Source organism: Diceros bicornis, chromosome 15, assembly GCF_020826845.1.
Source record: "Diceros bicornis minor isolate mBicDic1 chromosome 15, mDicBic1.mat.cur, whole genome shotgun sequence".
Classification (NCBI taxonomy): Eukaryota; Metazoa; Chordata; class Mammalia; order Perissodactyla; family Rhinocerotidae; genus Diceros; species Diceros bicornis.
The window spans coordinates 11,228,024-11,251,352 of record NC_080754.1 but is presented as its reverse complement, the minus strand read 5'-3'; positions in this window follow the sequence as shown (position 1 = coordinate 11,251,352).

The following is a 23,329-nucleotide window of genomic DNA, read 5'->3' as shown; positions in this document are numbered from 1 at the left end:
CATTAGGAAACAGTGTCTCCTCCTTGTTAAGATATGGAAGTTCTTGTCTCTAATGTTGATGATTGTCCTAGGGCCTCATCTACCTGTGAAAGTGTAATGTATTTGATCCAAAGATTATGGATCAAATGGATCATCTCTTGGACGACCTTGAATCGTGAGGAGACAATCCATACCCGTAGGAGCACCACAAATAGCCCTGGACTCAAAATGTCAAAATTCATCCTGAACCAACCTAAAAATCCCTCTTCCCACCATTCCCTGGGGGAAAGATGCGATGGATCCCAGGCCAGGATAATCCTCCTAAATGAGGAACGGATTTCATTAGAGGAATCTACATATAAAACTAAGTCAGAATTCATGAAGGGTCTGAGATTTTATCTTACTTCTAAGCTAACGAGTTAGCCAGCCACAGTTGTATTTACGTGTACCACAATATATATTTTTATTTTTCTTTGGGTAGAAGAAGGGGAGGGAGATGTCACTCAGCTTTAGTGTCCTGGAAGGTCTCCATATACAAATATGCTTAATTTGGCTGTAAATGTCTTTGTTCAGAGGACCTAGATAGTTCATAAACGTGAGATGTTCACAGAGAATTGTCTCCCAACAAAAACATGTAGGTAAAATAAAAATCCTCCTCCCTCAATAAAAATGCCTTTAGTTATGTATAGCCCTTCAGAACATTTTATGTAATAGTATCACCTCACATACAGTCATGCGCTGCATAATGACATTTTGGCAATGATGGACCACATATATGATGGTGATCTCATAAGATCAGTACCATGTAGCCTAGTGCGTAGTAGGCTATACCATCTAAGTTTGTGTAAGCACATGCTATGATGTTCGAACGATGATGAAATCACCTAACACATTTCTCAGAAAATAACCCCATCATCAAGCAACGCATGGTAGCATTTTGGAGATTAGAAGTAAGGGCAGTAAAGGGAAGTGTGGCTGACTTCCATATTTATCCCTCTATCATTGACCACAAGTGGGAAGCAACATTCTGTTAAGGGACACTGCAGTCCAGGTGTTCCAGTCTGCAACCATCAGTAACACGAGAGGTTATAACCAGAGGAATGGCAATAAGGAACACACAATGTGAAAAACCATCTGCCTAGTGGACAGCTCAATGGAAGACATGAGATAAACTCTCTCTTTCTCAAAGTTTGGTAGAAGAATGGGACTCTTGAAGCAGGGGAGTCTTACACTTGGAGTACAAGGATACACTTATTTGCTCCAAGGTGTAGCTGGCTTACTGAGTTCTTTTCTTTGACCTACAGAGAATCTGGACGATTCTCAGTCAGAGGAAACCCAGGCCCTGAAAATATTGGCTCTTCACTCACCTTCTTTGGACCAAAATGCTTTTGACTTGTCCATACACTGCTCTTCTGCTAACAATTATCTCCCTGGGCTTCCCTAAAAGGAAGACAGAAGGGATCATTTCTCTTTAAGGTGTGTAGGAACTCCGCCCCAAGAATAAACCCCTTCTTGGCAGTGCAGCCGAGTGGTTCGGCAGCCCCTGCCTCACTGTGGGCTCACCTCCCATCTGACCCTTGCAAGGCCCTCAGATTTTCAAGCTGCAGTTTTAGTTTTCCAGTTTCCACCCAACAGCGCGCCCACCTCTTCCATGCCTCCCTCTGCCCAAGCGGGAGATTGATGATCTAAATTCCTATTGCAGGTGGCGAGGGTGAAAGTAATATCACAAAGTATAAAGATGGGGCTACTCTTTGTTTGAACCACGTGAAATTCTTTTCTTGAAAGTCAAAAAACAGTTAAATAGTGGCATTTTTATATGATTCACCTAATGGTTCTTCCTGCCTAAAGAGGCAATGTAGGGTGTGCATTAATTGCCCAAGTCAACTAGACTCATTTGATGCCCATGATTCCAACTACTGCACACTCGGATGACTTGGTGTGTCTCTCCAGCTCCAGCTTCTCTCCCACCCACTGGACATCCCCATTGGGATGTGACGAATGTGCCTCAAATCTGACATGTCCAAATCGAAATCCTCCTTCCCCTTCTCAGACCTGCCCATTCCATATTCCTTATGTCAATGGCTCCACTGTCTGCCCAAAGTCACCAAGGTCTACCCAGGGCACATTCTTGGCTGCTCTATCCTTAATCTCCACCTCCAGGTGGTAGACACATATGCCAGTAACATCTCCTTAATGGTGACTAATCTGTTTCCTACTTCCTTGTTGCCCTCTTCCAAACCCTCAGAACTTCTTACTTGTATTCTAGCAACAACCTCCTAATTGCTTTCCCTGACTCCAGTTTTCTCACTCCTCTAAATCACATGGAATCCTTCAATCAGGGATATAGTTCTGAAACACAAATCTGATTGTTGTTCCTCTTCATGTCTCCTGTTGCCTTACAATAAAGTCCTTGTCTCTTATGGCCCACAAGACTGTGGATCTCTCGGTTCTCAAAGGAGGATGGGATCTAGCAGTACTAACCCTTTAGGGTTATTTGGGGTTTCTCAGCAACAAGGGTGTTCCTGACATTTAGTGGGCAAAGGTCAGGGATGCTGAACATCCTGAACGGGAAATGCCATTCTGCCCAAAGAAGAATTGTCTCGTCCAGAGACCCACAGTCCTTGAGTTGAAATGCACTGATTGCCTCCCAACCATCTCTTCTGTCTGATTTCCAGCTACTCAAATTTCTTGACTTGGAGCTAGGTCTATCCTGAACTTTGCAGTTCTTGGAGGTACCTATGATCCTCTACCCCCGTCTCTGCCTCCCTCACCCCTCCCCAGCCCCACTCACCACTTCTTAACTTGCCAACTCCTTCCTCCTGATCCTTCTAGAACTCAGCTCAGATGCTATAGGTCTGGGATTCCCTCCTTGCCCTCTCCTCCCCAGCCTGGGGCTGGAGCCTGGACTCCAAACACCCTGCACTTCCCTCTCTACTCTGGTGTTTATAGTGTCTCTTCATTTGTAGGTATCGCCCATCCCACTGTGAGCCCTGAAGGGCAAGACAGGGTGGTTGGTTTTTATATTCCTACCACAAAACTAATAAATAGCAGCTTCTCAAAGAATTTTTAAAACTATAGAATATCTTCCATTTTTTTGGCCAAGATTTTTAAAATCTGAAAATTAATACATCCACTTGGTAAAAATTCAAACAGTACAAGAAGAGAGACCATGTAGCAGAGTGGATATGGTTACCTGAGTTTGAATCCAGGCTTCACTGCTTAGCTTCCCTGTGTCTCCGTTTCCACATCTGTGAAAACGAGGTAATAATAGAAGCACTATTGCCTAGTGCTGAAGTGCAAGTCCTCTAGAGGCTGAGCTCAAGTCCCAGCTCTGCCACCTACAGCTGTGTGACCTTGGGAAAGTTACTTGACATCTCTGTGCCTCCGTTTATGTAAAGGTGAAGTAAAGATAATAAAATCTGTCCTATGGGTTTTTGAATGATTAAATGAGAAGATACAGACCAGGCACTTAGGCATAGGGCAAGTACTCAATAAATGTTAACTAATAGTGTTATTAATAACAGGAAGAGTATTATAAAAGAGTATATTGAAGACACTGGCTTCCCTTACCAATGACAGCCATTATTAATATTTTCTTGTGTATTACTCCAGAAATGTTATATACATACCCTGTGATATATTTATGGTTTTCAAAAACAAAGAAGAGCAAATTATGCATTTCTTATTTTTTCCTCAAGTAACAATATGCTTAGAGACCTTGCCTACGAGAACATGTAGATCTAACTCACGATTTTAATGGCTTCCTTGCACGGCAGTTCCATGATTTATTTACTAGTTTCTTAGTTTGTTTCCACCAGTTCCCCCCACCATTGATAACTATTTCCACTTGTTTGCTATTGCAATAAAAGTTTGTTGTTGAGTAAATGCATTCATCTCAGATATTGCTCTCTCTCTTAATAGAAGTCCATCTCAACTTACTCTCCAAAATCAAGGCGCTTGGTCTCCAGGCTTCCTCAGTGGTCTCCTACATTTAACATTGAAGGAGTAGACACGCAAATGACCTGGGGCCATCTTGTCTCTCCTTCAACTCTCTTTCAAGCCCCCACAAGCCTTATAGTCTTTGGGATCCAGACAGCCTGAATTTTCATCAGTAAATACTTCAGGTAACCGATTACTACTGTTAAAAATTATTAAAGAAGACAATTCAGGTGATACGAACAAACTTTATTTAACACCTCATGAAGTAGACAGTCTCTATTCAGAGAACTGCAAAATGGGGTAGAAGGCAGGAAGCTTTTACAGGATAAAGAATAGGGAAGAAGGAAGTGAGGCTAGAGCCCAGAGTTGGGTTGGGATTTGGGGATTGGCTGACTGGATATACTGTGTTTCTCGTCAAGCGAAGCATTTACAGGAATATGAAAGTTATCTAAGTTTTGATTTGCTGATGTGTCCCCCTGGGGCAGGAGCAGCTCTATCTTGGGCCAAGAAATTTATTTCAACACTGCACAGGGAAACACAATGTGGAACTAGAAGCTCAGAAATGGCTGCCGCTGGACAGAAGGGGGAACATGCTCCTTCATCTTTCTAGAAGGGGGAAATGATTCATAACTGTCAAAAAGCTGCTAAAATTTTAGAAGCATATGAATCAGTTATATAAATTATAAAACATAAGTCCTGATTCTGTTTGTTCTGTGACAACTAAAAAATGGCTAATTTTTCATCAATACAGAAAATAAATATGAATCACTATAATCGCCAAGTGGTTTCTCCCCCTCTCCCCCATCCCCTGCAAATATTATGCTCTCCTGTACCTCCGGGTGGAATTCAGTATTGGAAGTGGAAGAGGCTGGAGGGAGTGGGGGGGTGGGAACAAAGGACGCAGATGGGAGAGGTGGGAAAATGTCAGAGAGAAATTCCCCTCATGTCCCAATTTCTCCTGGAGCTGCTTCTGCCTGGAGCTCTACAACAGAAACTGTTCAGAAAGGAGGCCAAAGAGAAAAAACCCCTTTGTGAAGCTTTCCAGGGGCAGACATTTCTGAAAAGCTGATAGTGTTTCTGTCCAGTTGTGCAGGTCCACAGTCACCCATGTCCCGTCAGCACAAAGACGGAGATGATGAACCCACTTTACAGAAGTTTCTGGAATGCAGGCTTCTTTTCAGAGACAAAATCGCTTGAAATATGCAGTTCCTTCTGGAGCACTTGATCCTCGCGGCCCCATGTTTTACTAACCACCAGCTGGAGAAGCAGAGGCAGGAGTCAGCACTACGTCCTTGGGATCTATCTTCTGGGGACACCAGGCAGCACCAGAGACAGTGATGAGCTATGAAGAAACATCCCGCATTTGCCCTGAGGAGCAGTTCATCACTCTACTGCTTTTTGTGTAGAATCAACCATTTTTCAATCAGACAGAGACTTTCCTTCTTTTACTCATCCCAATACTCCATTTCTGAACAGTCAGATTGGCTGAGCAGAAAGACTAGCCTGTTCATCAGTGTCTGGAAATGCCAGATGTACTTCTTTTAAATCCTGGAATGCTTTTCACTGAACGAAGCCAAGCCTCCATCCAGACGGTTCCGTGGGGCCAGTACACCAGGTGCTGCACCTGGGCAGCTGGCTCCTTGGGCTGCTGGGGTCTGGGCCTCGTGTTGGCCTGGGAGGGCCAGAGCTTTCCCATTCGCCTCTACCCTGCAGGGCACCAGCGTGGAGCAGTGGGAAGAGGGTGGGGTTTAGAGTCAGTTCCGAGCAACAGTCCTTCCCAGCGCCCTGACTTCATTTCTCGTAATTGGCACTTGGTACGTTTTAGTTATTATTATTAACATGTATCGGTGACCAAATGTCACCAGCACTAAGGCACTATTGTCCTCCAGTCCCTTGCTACTCACACTGCGTCCACAGGTTAGCTTCATCCATGTCATTCGGGAGCTTATTAGAAATGCAGACTCTCAGGCCCCACCCCAGAACCACTGCATCAGAATCTGCCTTTTAGCAAGATCCCCAGAAGGTTCCCGCCCACAGGCATGTTTGAGAGGCCCTGCAGTCGTTAGTCAACACTTCCTGCTTCCCTGAAGGGCCAACCCACCCACTCTGCTTTATTCAGAAGGGCAACCTCTCCTTACATTCTTCTGTGGTGAACATTTTTCCTACAACCCAAATCTAGACACATGGTCAAATCAAATATGAATCTACTTAATGGGAGCAAGGGGACAGAATATTTGACACTGAGTTTTACCATTACCATGTTTAACTCCCACTTCATAACCATTTTGCTTTCCTTTTTCTAAAAAGAGTGGAGAATTATTTTAAAACAGTCCACCTCTCTGGTCTAGTCTTAGATAAGGCTGTGTGGTGGCTTTTTATAAACTCTGTTAAAACATTTCTTTTAAGGAAAAAAAGACTCCCTACAAACACCCCATGGGAATCTGTCCCCTGCCCACCGTGCTTCTGGGTGGGGGTCATTTACTGCACTGATGGGGCCACCCGTGTGACAACCTGGCCTCCTCCTTCTGTGCATGTTACAGGCCCTGCCTATTAAATGCCCATTTCTTACCACTGCACATGCAGGAAACGAGGCCCTTTTCAATGGCAGCTTTCGAACGTGACTCATAGTACGTATTTGCCAGAGAGCAGCAACTCCGCATCAGGACAGACTGAATTAGAGGCAGACACAGCTGTTGTTGCTAAAGCCCGGTCTCCTGGTCAGAGGCCGCTGGTTACCATCTGTGATGCCATGGAGACCCTGTTTAGGAACAGCACTGCTGCCTGGCCTGGGAGCTGTGACTCCAAATGTTTGTGCAAAGAGAGCTCACATTCATGTTTGGTAACAATTTTTTACTTTTCCAATTTTCTGTCTTAAAAAAATGTACATGTCCACTGTGTGAAACCTTCAGCAGGAGTGGTCTTCATCCGGTACCCTTGACCAAGAGCTGTCCAGGTCATGGGCTGCATGGGAATTGTTCTGAGACCACTGGAATCCAGGGAGGGGCTGGCTGTGGGTTCTGGAGATAAAAAGATATGTTAGCCAGGATTTGGTCATTTGCAAGTTATAGAAACCCAGCTCGAACCAGCTCAGGTTAGCTTAGTAACTGGGAAGAGTGCTGGGTGACTCATAGGTAGAAGACAGAGTTGCAGAACCTGGGTATTAGGGACTCTGATGGGAGTCTTAATGCTTCTAGGAATTTCTCTCCTTGCTCTGCGTGTGTGTGTACGTGTGTGTGCATGTGCATGCATGTGCATGCATGCTGGCTTCCTCTATGCCACTCGAGAAGATGGCTACAAGCAGCTCTTTGCCTCATGTTTTCTGTACTATGACCCTGAAGGGTCAGCAAACTATTGGTCTGGTGGCCTGTTTTTGTATGCCCCCAACTCCACACATGCAAGCTAAGAATAGTTTAAAATTTTTAAAGGGTAGCCAAACAGCAAACAAAGAAGGCTATGAGACAGGACCCTATGTGGGCTGCAAAGCCAAAAATATTTGCTATCTGGCCCTTTACAGATAAATTTTCTGATCCTGAAAGGAAAGAGACAGTCTCTCACCTCCTCCACCAATTCTAGAAGAAATGACCTAGAGACATGGCCATCCCTGAGGTAGTCAAGGTGGCCAGGGAGGGCGGGGACTCCGATTGACCAGGCTTGAGTCATATGACCCCTGGGTACCTGGGGGCAGGACAGGAGTTCTCCCAAGAAAAAGCAGGTTGCAGTTCCCAAAAGAAAAGGGAAGAGTTGGGCAAGCCAGAACAACAGATCCTCCACAGGAAATGGACATCACCCTTAAGAAAGAGCCATTTCCAAAGGGATGGACAGTAGTGAGGGATCGAGAAGAATGCTGGGACCAGCAACAGGGCACACGTAGGCCTGAAAGGAGGGAACCATTAACGACACCTACAGGAGCTGTGACCGTGAGATTGGTCACCCAGCTGGATGGAGGGCGAGCACAGCCACCGCCAAAGTGCGTCTGGTGGGGAGGAAGCTCACGCTGGCCAGTCCTCCAGCCTCCTGCCATGTGGCCCACTGGCCAAACCCAAGCAGAAGCCAGAGGGCACATCCTAGAGGTCAGCCTCCTGGGCCAGAGCATGGCGGAGAAGTGTCTGGAGTGGTCAGGGGGGACAAATGGAGAAAATCCAGACGCAGTACACGGAGAGAGCCAGTCTGTATTCCTGCTCCACTCAGGGCTGGCCTCACGGACTTACGACCTGTGCTGTCACAGAGCGCCCCACGCTTGGTTCAGTGCTCTGCAGTTGCCATCTTGAAATTCTTAATAATTTTTGAACAAGGGGCCCCGCACTTTTATTTTGCACTTGGCTCCTCAAATTGCCTGGTCGGTCCTGACTATTCTTATGACTGAGCGATCACAAAAAGTCCTTTTACCTCTTCTGACTTTCAGTTTCGTGATCTGTCAAATGATCTTAACAGCACTTTCCTCTCAGGGTTCATGAGCAAATGGGATTTGTCTGTAAAGGGCCTGCTGGAGAGGGCGAGCCTCCACCCCGGACAGTCTCCTTCCTTTCCCACCAGCGCCCCCTCCCCGCTTCCCTCAGAGATGGAACTTCAGAGCTTTGGGCAACTCAGGAAAGAGGTGTGCCCTAAACACAACCCAACTAGAAGGAATCCCGGTCTCATCTCAGGCCAAGAGCTGATCAGAATGGAAGAAGGGAAAGAGGAGGGGAGGGCTAATGGGTTGTTTTGGCTACTAGTCGTTCAGTGACCGCTAGAAAGGACCTTAAAAATCCCCAAGTTCTCTTATTTGACTTAGGAGGAAACTGAGGCCCAGAAATATCAAAAACCTTGCCCAAGGAGTAGCAGAGCTTGACCCCAACCCAGGCTGTCTGGGACCAAGTCCAGCGAGCTGTGGACTCGCTACTGTTAAATTAAGGAAACAAGGAGGCCGTTAGACTGAGGTGGCTCTAATACCGTGGAGGCCTACGTAAGCAAACCAAAATCTGAGCCTGTAGATGCCTCAAGGTGACGAAATCAGAACGCTGAGGAGAACCAGTCACAAACAGCCCACTAGGCTTACCTACAGCCAATCCAGTAACTTCCCTTCTTTGCTCCTGCACTTTCTCTACGTAAGTCTTTCCCCGCTTCTAGCTGAGGAGCTCTCCTTCACCACCTCTAGTTTGGCACTGCCCCATTTGAATGGATAAATGCTCAGATAAACCCTTAAAATTTTTAATATGCCTCAGTTTATCTTTTAACACAACATATGCATGTTCACACCAGAAACTGGACATGAGTTGACTTAAATATAAGGGGCGGAAATTATCACCAATTTGTTGTGGTACAAATTTTCCTCTTACAGTTTGCCTTTTCTCCTTCTCCGTCTCTTCCAAGAAATCTCCTCCTTCCTTCTTTCTCTGCACTTCCAATTCAAAGAAACTCAGGTGTTTATTGCCTTAGAGGTATGTACTAGCACCATGGGTGCCGTGGGCCTTGAACTGAAGGGCCTCAGGATTCTGATACAGCCCTCAGCAGGATGCCCTGAGGACACTGCAGTGCCTAGAATCTGGATGAAAGTTTCATTTTCTCCACATCATGGCTGGGCTCTGTGTTCAATGTTTTGTCTTGTTAAGGTGAAATAATTCTGTTCTTACTGACTTATAGATTCTCTGCCTGCCTATATACCAAAAGGCCTTTTGCAATTCTCGTCAGAGTATTTTTTTTTAGCACAGAATTGTCTTATATCCCACAGCAAGCTTTAATCCGGTGAAGACAGCCTGTTTCTCCTGGCAACATCAACGATACTAGACGAATGGGGGTCAGCAGGGTAGTTTTAAGAGAAGCCTTGGTAATCTGTTAAACAAAGCTGGGAATTCTCTGAAGAATGTTTAGCAAAGATACTACAGTCTGAAGTGAATAGGAAGGGTTTTGTTCAGTCTCTGCCTTGCTGTTGGATTCAAAGAGTGTTCAGCCCCAGAAAAGAATATCCATGTCTTACTTGGAAATTAAACACACACACAAAGGCTTCTTTGCTGCCCACATTGAGCTTTGCTTAGCTGTAGAAAAGTTCATCATGCCTGAAACTATGTATCTTTGCCTGTGATCCAAAGCAAGTGCTATATAGGAACAAAGATATCACGTCTTCTGTCTTTGGGAAAATGAATTGTCAAGGGTTTTGCTTCAGAAAGATCAACAAAAGGCCCAAATGATTCTGCAGAGTGAGATGTTGGAGTTTGGGCTGCGGATTGGGAGTCGCGGTCCTGTGTCCCGTGGGTTCTCAGCCTTATCACTGGTCCACATTTGTGACCTCAGGAGAAACACTTAAGCTCTTTGTACCTTTATTTCTCCATTTGAAATCAGGGATAATACTTGCCGCCTACTTAACCTTAAAGGGCTATGTGAGGATTAGCCAATTAAAATTTGCCAAATGCATGGAAGTCAATGGAGGGAAAAATCTATATGAATATAAAGTATTATTATCACTCCCTCTGTCTTCCTCCTCTCTGTCTCTTGTTCAGAGGATTGGTACCCTGGGAGACTCAGTGAGCACTGCTTGTGGTTTTTCTTTTGGTTGCTACTGTGGAAAATGGCCTTTTCCTATTGTTTTTGTTTTGTTTTGTTTTGTTTTGTTTTGTGAGGAAGATCAGCCCTGAGCTAACATCCATGCCAATCCTTCTCATTTTGCTGAGGAAGACCGGCTCTGAGCTAACATCTATTGCCAATCCTCCTCCTTTTATTTCCCACCCCACCCCCAGTAGATAGCTGTATGTCATAGATGCACATCCTTCTAGTTGCTGGATGTGGGACGCAGCCTCAGCATGGCCCGACAAGCGGTGCGCACCCAGGATCCGAACCCGGGTCGCCCGTAGCGGAGCGCACGCATTTAACTGCTAAGCCATGGGGCCAGCCCAGCCTTTTCCTATTGTTAAATGATTTGTATGAAATTGGTCTTTTCTATACTATCAAGAGGAGGTTTCCTAACCAAAGCATCCTAGACTGATTGTCAATGAGTCACATCTGGCAAGATTTCCTTTGGGTTTATCTTCAGAATCCTGTAGAGAGGAGAAAACAACAATTTTAGGGTAAAATAGCAAGTATAATTTGGAAAAATTTGCCCATTAGTGAATCAAAGCTAGTGAGGTATAAAAATAAAATCAATTTAGAGCCCTTGTTACAATCCTTTAAAAAATTTGCCTTTAACCAAAACAATAATAATACTTTATATTTCACAAACATTGCCCCTCTGGTTCTTACAACCACCTGTAAAATAAGTATAACACAACTTAGTCATATTATACTCATTTTTGTTTGTTGTTAGTGCTGTCGAGTTGATTCCAACTCCTAGCGCCCCTGTGGATGGCAGAGCAGAGCCCTGCCTTGTGTTTTTGCACCATCCTCTCGCCTCCTAGCACTGTATCAGACAATGCTCCGCTGTCATCCATAGGGTTTTCATGGCCAATTTTTTCAGAAGTGGGTGGCCAAGTCCTTCTTCCTAGTCTGTCTGAGTCTGGAAGCTCTGCTGAAACCTGTCCACCATGGGTTACCTGCTAGTATATGAAATCCCAGGACATAGCTTTCAGCATCACAGCAACATGCAGCTGCCATAGTATGACAACTAATAGATGGGCGGTGCGGTTCCTTGACTGGAAAACAAACCCAGGCCACACAATGGCCTGAATCTTAATCACTCAGTGCTAAATCTTAATCACTAGACCACCAGGGCTGACGATACTCACTTTACAGTTGAAAAAATTGAGATGCAGACAGGCTAAGTGATTTTGCCTAAAGCAATTTAGCTAATGAGTGGCAAAGCCAGGATTAGACTCCAAATTTCTGTATCTTCCGGTTCCGAGGGCAGGTTTTCCCACTAAACCTTACTGCTATCCTTTGGCTATGGCCCAAATGATGGTAAGTCCAAATTTTGTTGCTTTGGTACTCCAGTATGTGTTATTTTCCACAACAGATTGCATCAGATCCCACAGGTTAAGAGGTCAGTCCTACAAGACTGACCCCTCACACACACTTTAGAGGCCAAACACAACTCCAGGTTGTCACCTGTGTCACCTGTCACCTGTGCAGCCGGTGCTATACCCACTGGCTATAGCTCCGAGGTTCCCACTACCCCCTCCTCGAGTTCAATTAATTTGTTAGAGTGGCTCACAGATCGCAAAGAAACATTTTACTTAGTAGATCACCAGTTTATTACAAAAGGATATAACTCGGGAACAGCCAGATGGGAAAGATGCATAGGGCAAGGTACCGGGAAAGGGTGAGAAGCTTCCATGCCTTCTCCAAGTGTGCCACTCTCCCTGAATCTTTACATTTCACCAACTGGGAGCTCTCTGAGGCCCATCCTTTTGGGTTTTTGTGGAGGCTTCATTACACAGGCATGATTGATTAAATCAGTGGCCATTGGTGATTGAGCTCAATCTCCAGCTTCTCTCACTGGAGGGTGGATACTGAAAGTTCCAACCCTCTTATCACGTGGTTGGTTCCCCTGGCAACCAGTCCCCATCCTATGGTTACCTAGGGGTTTTCCAAAAGTCACCTCATTAGTCTAAAAAAAGACACCTTTTTGCTCTCTTCACTCAGGAAATCCCAAGGGCTCCAGGAGCTTTGTGCCAGGAATGGTTGATGAAAACCAAAGATATATTTCTTATTATAAATTACAATATCACAGGCACCCTTTCCTTTACTTCAAAGACCATTTGGACCTCTGCAATGTACCTAATCTGATGTGAGAATCTCATGAAAGCCTGGAGTAGAATGCCCATTCCAAGCCTACTTCTTCTGTCCTGTGGGATCATATAATGAAATGCACAGAATTGCCTGAGGAGAGCTGGGAAGTCAGGACCACGAATTCTTGTTGGAACAGTAATTGTCTCTCGGTATCACCAGTCTCTAATTCCACCCACTCTGTTGCTCTGCTATGTCTGGGTAAGCAGTTGAACCATCAGGAATATTTGGCAGATAGGAGAAGTCAAGATGGCAGCATAGGACGACTATGAACTCACCTCCTCCTGCGGACACAGCCAATTTACAACTACTCGTGGAAAAATTGCCTCTGAGACAGAACTGAGGGCTGGATAGGAGGAACTCCTGCAACAACGGACGGTCCTGACTGAGGTGGAAGAGGCGGAGGCTCCCCTCTGGAGAGGAAAAACGCCGCCTTCACAAGCCACAGCGCCTCACGGCCTCCCGGGAGCAGCGCACAGGTCCACAGCCCTCCCTGGAGGAGCGGGGCCCTGAGCCGGGAGCGCCCCCGCTGTGGGCATTTTGTGGACCCAGCACAATCGAGACCAGCGGCATAATATCTGACTTTGCCTGCTACTAAACCATTGGGGAGTACCTCCAAAAAGCTGGTTCACAAAGACACTAAAACCAGCTCTTAAAGGGCCCACGTGCAAACTCACCCGTTTCAGAAAGCAACCTAAAATCACCAGAAAGAAAGGTGCACAGTGCTTTGGTGAAAAGAGACTCACCTAATAGGCCCTGTGTGCATCTCGGTGAGGGGTGAGACCTCTCCAGGGACTGGGACATTGGCGCCAGCCATTGTTGTGGCCTGGTGTGGGCGTGCTGACACAGACACCATTGGAGTTCTCACTGGGGCCTGCTAGCCCAGGGTCTGCTCCACCCGCTAGAGCACCTATTTAATCCAGCTCAGCCAGGGCAGGCAGCCCACCCTAGAGACTGGCCCCCCCAACAACAAGCCCTCAGGCAACTTGTGGGCCTGCATAGATTGGTGACTGGATTCTCTGCATCCTGGCAACTGAGCCCACTTCAGTGGGGCAGGGCATGCACAAGGAGCGGGTGGAGAGTGTGGGGTGGTGGCGGAGTGTGTGGGGCTCCTGCCGTGGAGAGACTGGGTCCGCTTGGGGAGGTCGGGGCGCGCACACGGGGCAGGACTGTGTTGACTGTGTGTGTGGACCTGTGGGCGGCAGGGCTTGTCAGCTGCAGAAGACTTGTGCTTCACAAAGACCCACATAGGTGGGGTTTGCCCCACCTTCCAAAACCTGAAACAATTGGGTGCTCCCATACCTGAGGCCAGCCCCACCCAGCTGCAATCCTCAGAGAGCTGACAAGAGATCTAAAGGCTGGAGGCTTATAGCAATTGTAAGCCCCTGAGCCTAACAACCTGCCACGCTGGGGGCCTACTCACTTAAAAGAAATACTGCAACACAAATGTGGTATTAGAACTTGCAGCGAACTGTGCTGGGGATCCCCACACCTGATAAAGAGACTGAAGGGCCCACAACAACTACAAACAGCTGAGCATTACAACAGCTGGCCAGGAGCATAACTTGGCCTCCCTGGGCACCTACTGGGAGAGCAAACAGGCCACAACAGAAGGACACATGTAGCCCACATAGGGGTCACCCCTGGAACATTGAGAACTGAGGGAAGCACACGGCAGGCCTCCTAAGCCATCAGTTACATAAGGTCACCTATCCAAGAGCAGGAGACATAGCTAACCTACCTAATACGTAGACACAAGCACAGGGAAAGAGGCAAAATGAGGAGACAAAGGAATACATTCCAGTAAGGGAACAGGACAAAACCCCAGAAAAGGAACTAAATGAAACAGAAATGAGCAACCTACCCGACAGAGAGTTCAAACAAAGAGTGTTAAGGATGCTCACTGATCTGGGGAGAAGAATAGATGAACTCAGTGAGAATGTCAACAAAGAAATGGAAGATATAAAAAAGAACCAATCAGAAATGAAGAATACAATACTGGAAATGAAAAATTCACTAGAGGGAAGCAGAGTAGAGGATACAGAAGAACGGATCTGTGAGCTGGATGAAAGACTAGAAGAAATTACCCAAGCTGAACAGGTAAAAGAGAAAAGAATTAAAAAGAGTGAGGACAGTCTAAGGGACCTCTGGGACAACATCAAGCACACTAACATCCGTGTTATAGGTGTTCCGGAAGGAGAAGAGTGAGACAAAGGGGCAGAGAATCTATTTCAAGAAATAATAGATGCAAACTTCCCTAACCTAAGGAAGGAAACAGACATCCAGGTACAGGAAGCACAGAGAGCCCCAAACAAGATAAACCCAAAGAGGCCCACACCAAGACACATCATAATCCAAATGTCCAGAATTAAAGATAAAGAGAGAATCCTAAAAGCCACAAGAGAAAGTCAAGTTACATACAAAGGAAATCCCATGAGGCTATCAGCTGACTTCTCAGCAGAAACCTTACAGGCTAGAAGAGAGTGGCACAATATATTTAAAGTGCTAAAAGGAAAAAACTTACAGCCAAGAATACTCTACCCAGCAAGGTTATCATTCAAAATGGAAGGAGAGATCAAAAATTTCCCAGACAAGCAAAAATTAAAGGAGTTTGTCACCAAGAAACCAGTGCTACAAGAAATGTTAAAGGGACTGATTTAAGGGGAAAAGAGAAGACCACAAATAGGAAAAATTATCTATTTCCATGATAAGAGGGTAATGGATACAAATGCACAAAATAGAGGTTAGATATGATATCAAAAACATAAAAGGAGGGAGGAGGGGAGTTAAAGAGTAGAGCTTTCAGACAGAGGTCAAACTAAAGAGACCATCAATTCTGTATAGAAGAAGGAAGGAACAGAGAAGAACTACTAAAACACTGAGAAAAAAAAGTTTAAAAATGACAGTAAGTACATAGTTATCAATAGCTACTTTAAACGTCAATGGACTAAATGCTCCAATTAAAAGGCATAGGGTGGCTGATTGGATAAAAAACAAGACCCATATATATGCTGCATACAAGAGACACACTTCAGACCTAAAGACACTCACAAACTGAAAGTGAAGGGATAGAAAAAGATACTCCACGCAAATGGCAATGAAAAGAAAGCTGGGGTAGCAGTACTCATATCAGACAAAATAGACTTTAAAACAAAAACTGCGGGCCGGCCCCGTGGCTTAGCAGGTAAGTGCGTGCGCTCCGCTACTGGCGGCCCAGGTTCGGATCCCAGGCGCGCACCGATGCACTGCTTCTCCGGCCATGCTGAGGCCGCGTCCCATATACAGCAACTAGAAGGATGTGCAACTATGACATACAACTATTTACTGGGGCTTTGGGTGAAAAATAAATAAATTAAAAAAATTTTTTAAAAATAAAAATAAAAAATAAAACAAAAACTGTAAAAAGAGACAAAGATGGGCATTACATAATGATCAAGGGAACAATCCAACAAGAGGATATAACACTTGTAAATATCTACGCACCCAATGTAGGTGCACCTAAATATATAAAGCAATTATTAACAGACATAAAAACAGAAATAGACAGTAACACAATAATAGTAGGGAACTTTAACACTCCACTTACACCAATGGATAGATCATCCAAACAGAAGATCAATAAAGAAACATTGGCCTTGAATGATACACTAGAACAGATGGACCTAGTAGATATATACAGAGCGTTCCATCCAAAAACCAAACAATGCACGTTCTTTTCAAATGCACATGGAACATTCTCCAGGATTGATCACATATTAGGCCACAAAACAAGTCTCCATAAATTTAAGAACATTGAAATAATACCAAGCATCTTTTCTGACCACAATGGTATGAAACTAGAAATCAACTATAGGAAGAAAATCAGAAAAGCCACAAATACGTGGAGATTAAACAAAATGCGACTGAACAATGACTGGGTCAATGAAGAAATCAAAGAAGAAATCAAAAAATACCTGGAGACAAATGGAAATGAAAATACGACATGCCAGAATTTATGGGATACAGCAAAAGTGGTTCTAAGAGGGAAGTTTATAGCAATACAGGCCTATCTCAACAAACAAGAAAAATCTCAAATAAACAATCAAACAATGCACCTAAAGGAAATGGAAAAAGAAGAACAAACAAAGCCCAAAATCAGTAGAAGAAGGGAAATAATAAAAATCAGAGCAGAAATAAATGAAATAGAGACTAAAAAAAAATAGAAAAAATTAATAAAACCAAGAGCTGGTTCTTTGAAAAGATAAACAAAATTGACAAACAAAATAGACTCACCAACAAAAAAAGAGAGAAGGCACAAATAAGTAAAATCAGAAACGAAAGAAGAGAAATTACAACAGACACCTCAGAAATACAAAAGATTATAAGAGAATACTATGAAATGCTATATGCCAACCAATTCGACAATCTGGAAGAAATGGATAAATTCTTAGAATCATACAACCTTCCAAAACTGAATCAAGCAGAAGTAGAGAATTTGAATAGACCAATCACCAGTAAGGAGATTGAAACAGTAATCAAAAACCTCCCCAAAAATAAAAGTCCAGGACCAGATGGCTTCCCTGGTGAATTCTACCAAACATTCAAAGAAGACTTAATACCTATCCTTCTCAAACTCTTCCAAAAAATTGAGGAGGGGGAAAAGCTCCCTAACTCATTCTATGAAGCCGACATTACCCTGATACCAAAACCAGACAAGGACAACACAAAAAAAAAACTTCAGGCCAATATCACTTATGAACATCGATGCAAAAATCCTCAACAAAATACTAGCAAATTGCATACAACAGTACGTTAAAAAGATTATACACCATGATCAAGTGGGATTTATTCCAGGTATGCAGGGACGGTTTAACATTCGCAAATCAATCAACGTGATACACCACATTAATAAAATGAAGAATAAAAATCACATGATCATCTCAATAGATGCAGAGAAAGCATTTGACAAGATACAGCATCCATTTATGATAAAAACTCTGAATAAAATGGGTATAGAAGGAAAGTACCTCAACATAATAAAGACCATATATGAGAAACCCACAGCTAATATCATCCTCAATGGTGAAAAACTGAAAGCTATCCCTCTAAGAACAGGAACCAGACAAGGATGCCCACTGTCACCACTCCTATTTAACATAGTACTGGAAGTCCTAGCCAGAGCAATCAGGCAAGAGAAAGAAATAAAAGGGATCCAAATTGGAAAGGAAGAAGTGAAACTGTCACTATTTGCAGATGACATGATTTTATATAGAGAAAACCCTAAAGAATCCACCAGAAAACTTTTAGAAGTAATAAACGAATATGGTAAAGTTGCAGGATACAAAATCAACATACAAAAATTAGTTGCATTTCTATACACTAACAATGAAGTAGCAGAAAGAGAAATTAAGAATACCATCCCATTTAAAATTGCAACAAAACGAATAAAATACCTAGGAATAAACTTAACCAAAGAGGTGAAAGAGCTGTACACGGAAAACTATAAAACATTGCTGAAAGAAATTGAAGAAGACACAAAGAAATGGAAAGATATTCCGTGCTCTTGGATTGGAAGAATTAACATAGTTAAGATGTCCATACTTCCTAAAGCCATCTATAGATTCAATGCAATCCCTATCAAAATTTCAACAGCATTTTTCACAGAAATAGAACAAAGAATCCTAAAATTTATTTGGAACAACAAAAGACCCCCAATAAGTAAAGGAATTCTGAGAAAAAAGAACAAAGCTGGAGGTATCACACTCCCTGATTTCAAAATATATTACAAAGCTATAGTAACCAAAACAGCATGGTACTGGCACAAAAACAGACACACAGATCAATGGAATAGAATCGAAAGCCCAGAAATAAACCCACACATCTATGGACAGCTAATCTTTGACAAAGGAGCCAAGAACATACAATGGGGCAAAGAAAGTCTCTTCAACAAATGGTGTTGGGAAAACTGGACAGCCACATGCAAAAAAATGAAAGTAGACCCTTACCTTACACCATACACAAAAATTAACTCCAAATGGATTAAAGACTTGAATGTAAGACCTGAAACTATGAAACTTCTAGAAGAAAACATAGGCAGTACATTCTTTGACATCGGTCTTAGCAACATATTTTCAAGCACCATGTCTGACCACGCAAGAGAAACAATAGAAAAAATAAACAAATGGGACTACATCAAACTAAAAAGCTTCTGCACAGCAAAGGAAACCATCAACAAAACGAAAAGACAACCTAACAATTGGGAGAAGATATTTGCAAACCATACATCTGGTAAGGGCTTAATCTCCAAAATATACAAAGAACTGATGCATCTCAACAACAAAAAAACTAACAACCCAATTAAAAAATGGGCAAAAGACCTGAACAGACATTTCTCCAAAGAAGATATACAGATGGCCAACAGGCACATGAAAAGATGTTCAAAATCATTAACTATCAGGGAAATGCAAATCAAAACTACAATGAGATATCACCTGACGCCCGTCAGAATGGCTATAATTAACAAGACAGGAAACAACATGTGTTGGAGAGGATGTGGAGAGAAGGGAACTCTCATACACTGCTGGTGGGAGTGCAAACTGGTGCAGCCACTATGGAAAACAGTATGGAGATTCCTCAAAAAATCAAGGATAGAACTACCATATGATCCAGCTATTCCACTGCTGGGTATTTATCCAAAGAACTTGAAAACACCAATGCATAAAGATACATGCACCCCTGTGTTCATTGCAGCGTTATTCACAATAGCCAAGACTTGGAAGCAACCTAAGTGCCCATCAAGGGACGAATGGATAAAGAAGATGTGGTATATATACACAATGGAATACTACTCAGCCATAAGAAACGATGAAATCCAGCCATTTGTGACAACATGGATGGACATTGAGGGTACTATGCAAAGTGAAATAAGTCAGAGGGAGAAGGTCAAATACCATATGATTTCCTTCAATAAGTAGTAGATAACAACAACAATAAACAAACACATAGAGACAGAGATTGGATTGGTGGTTACCAGAGGGGAAGTGGAGAGGGAGGAGGGCGAAAGGGATAATTCAGCACAGGTGTGTGGTGATGGGTTGTAATTAGTATTTGGGTGGTGAACATGATGTAATCTATGCAGAAATAGAAGTATAATGATGTACACCTGAAATTTATACAATGTTATAAACCAATGTTACTGCAATAAACAAAAAATTAAAAAAAAAAAAGGAATATTTGGAGGACCTAATGCAGCGATGGAAAATAGTCATCATCTTGTGGGATATAATGGATGCTGTGGTACACCAACCAGATCTCTCTTCCAGAGGACATTCCATTTACCAAGGCTGTCCTTCCCCCAGATTCTGGGGATCTCTCAGCTGAGCTCCTGTCCAGGAATTGGTAACAGCCAGAGAGGGCTTCCCCCACCAAGCTCACCCTCCCTCCCTGATGGCAGGATGTTTGACTTTCTGGGCTGGGTGTTGTTTATGAAGGACCAACACCCCTGCCTCAGGGCAGAACTACTGTGAGGGACCATCTGATCGTTCAGAACTCTTAAGACTGGTTGAGGACTTTGTTGTAATTGCATGACAGTTCAATTTCTTCCTACACCCAGACCTTTTCCACCTCTTATTGTTATTGTCCCTGTGAGCACTCTCCCAATAAACCTCCTGCACACAATTCTAGTTTCCTAGGGAACCTGACCTGCCACAGATGGTACCAGAAGGGGCCTGAGAAAGCAGAGTTCAGCCAGCTGGCAATGATGACTATCATTGGTAGGAGATGAAGCATTAATAGCCCTTGGCATGTACTCGCAGTTCAATTGTTGAAACTTTTACCAGTGGTGAACTGGGATGGGATACTGGCTGGTGGAAGGGAACTGCACCAGCAAGTACAATATTTCTGGCATTTGAGAGTATTGTGGTAACTGGTTATTATAAGGACTTTGGAACTGGATGACTGTTGCTAGGGGCCATCCATGCATTAGAGGGTGTAAGTGAAAGGCTGAAGGCAACTAACCAGCAGAGTGTGAAAGCCAGAGGGCTTCCTTGGCAGTATTAAAAGATAATCTCATCTTCTGCAGCAGGAAGGCCAAAAACCCTGAACATCAGGACCAGGATTTAAGTATAAGAGCAGCAGAGCTCCATGGAGGTTGAAATGTCACCTTGACAGGTCTCCTATACTAAGGTCGTGGCCCTGTTGGGGAAGGAGAGGGACCCTGAGACTTAGGATGAGGAATCTAAATCCTTAGATTCTGCTGGATTCTCTTGGCCTGGAAAAAAGGCCTATTCCTTCTGGTTAAAAACTAGTTCTTCTCTTTACTTGAAGAAAATGAGAAGTTATACCTTGCAACATGCATTCTTCATAATCTACCCCCTCTTCTTGTAATCATCAGAAGAATAATTTAGGGTCAAGTCACAAATCACCCAGCTGGGGAAGTGATGGGATTGCAAAGTGAGGAAGGGGATTGTACACCTAAGAAGCTGAAGGATCTAGTCAACATGACTGGCAGGAGCCAGCAGAATATAAATGGACTAGATTAAGGGGGATGGAGTGTAAAGTTGGATAAAGAATACTATATAGATATTGGAGCACTTGCCGTTGATGCAGAATTTAAGATCCTGGCAAGAACCTTGGGAGACATGCCAACATTCTTGGGGCATGTGATGGACGAAGACATCAAAAGGCTAGGAAAGTGGGCATATTGAAGTGGCTGTATTATGCAATGTCAGAAAACCTGTTAGCTTATTATGTTCTGTGAGAGAGTTCAGACAACATCCATTTACCAAAGTTGGGTCAAGACGGAACGATCAGGCAACAGGTTATCTCTCAATCTATACAACAAAAAGAAACAAAGGCTAAGGGCTACTGCCCCAGTAAAATGTCACAATCCCTTGCTAAGCTTCTGGACCCGACTCAGTTCTCAACGCAGAGCCCATTAACTGAAAGAAAGGCTGGGTTTCTTAAGAAAAAGATCCTGCAAGATCGTGGCAAGTATCGTTGTAATGATTCTTCCAGTCCTTCTCCAAAGGGATCCACATCATTTACTTAGGTAACCATGTACTGGGGAAAGGGAAATACTCAAATATTTCAAGAACTGTATGTTAATCTTGGTACCTGGATTGCACAGTAGGTCAACTGAGTGTATGGGCCCAACCAGTGATCATTTCTCCAGTCCCTGAATGTACAATTGGAATAAGGAGTCGACAGAATCTCTATATTGGTTCCTTGGCAGATGAGAAGAAATATCATAATGAGAAAGGCCAAATGGAAGCCTCTGACGCTGTCCCCTCCCCACCATGAACAAGATATTAAATCAAAAACAATATCGCATCCTGGGGGAAATCCAGAGATTAGCGTAAGTCTTGAAGACCTAAAGGATGCAGGGTTGGTATTCACCGCCCTACTCCCTTTTAATTCACCCATCTGGTACCTACAAAAGCCAGATGGACCCTGCAGTATGACAGCGGGCTACAACAAACTCAGTCAAGTAGTGGCCCCAATTGTAGCTGCTGTACCAAAAGTGGTATATTTGCTGGAGCAGATTAACATGGTATCTAACACACGGCATGTAGCCATTGATCTGCGTATGGGATAAAAAACAGTACACACTTAGGATCTTGCCCCACGGCTATGTGAACTCTCTCCCTCTTTCATAATATAGTCACCTGCCTGTTTCAGCATTCCAGAGAAACATACGTTTGTCCACTTTATTAGTGACATCACGTTAATCATATCAGATAAGCAAGAAGCGGCAAGTATTCTGGAGGCCTTGTTAAGACACATGAACTCCAGAAGGTGGAAGATACATCTAATGAAGATTCAGGGACTCACCATGTCAATTAAATCTTCAAGACTTCAGTGGTTTGAGGCATACCAGGACATCCCCTTCAAGGTAAAGAACAAAGTATTATATATTGCCTCTTTCACCACTAAGGAGGAAGCACAATGCCTGGTGGGCCACTTTAGGTTCTGGATGCAGCAGCCTATTACACATTTCATAACAATGCTCTGACCAATGTTTATTGCTATGTTCAAAACTTAGCTAAAAAAAATTATTATTTTATTCATAGTTGCTATGGGGCAGGAATCCAGGAAGGTCTCATCTGGGTAGGTCTGGTTTGGGTCTCTAGTCAAACAGTGGTTGGAGATAGAATAGTGGAGGGGGAGAAGGGGCAGGGAGAGGGAAGGGAGGGCTGGAACAGCTTCGAGTTGGCAAGACATCATTCTCACACTCTCATACCCTGTCGTCTCAGGATCTTTCCAGACAGTGTCTCCATGTGGACGAGGTTGGGCTTCCTCACAGCGTGATGGCTGGGTTCCAAAAGCATTCACAGAAGGCCAACTTGAGGTCGCTTAATCTTTTCTAACCTAGTCTCAAAAATCACGCAGCATTACTTGTGCTACTCTCTAATGGTTGGAGCTGTCACAAGATCCCACCCAGATTCAAGGGCAGAGGACATAGACTCCACGTCTTGATGGAAGGAGCGTCAAAGGATTTGGGGGCCGTGTTTTAAAAATGCCATAGTGTGATAAACTAGAACTGGCATCAATTTTAGAAAAGTCTGGGCACGTGTGTCAGCTCCACCACTTTCTACTTGTGTGCCTGTGAACTATAATACAATCCATCCTTTCAGGAAACGATTTTTGCTTTCTCTTTTTGCTTTAGTTTCCTGAATGGCAACATGGAGGGTAACCATACATTTTAGTCAAACTCTTTTGAATGCAAGAAATAGAAACTCAT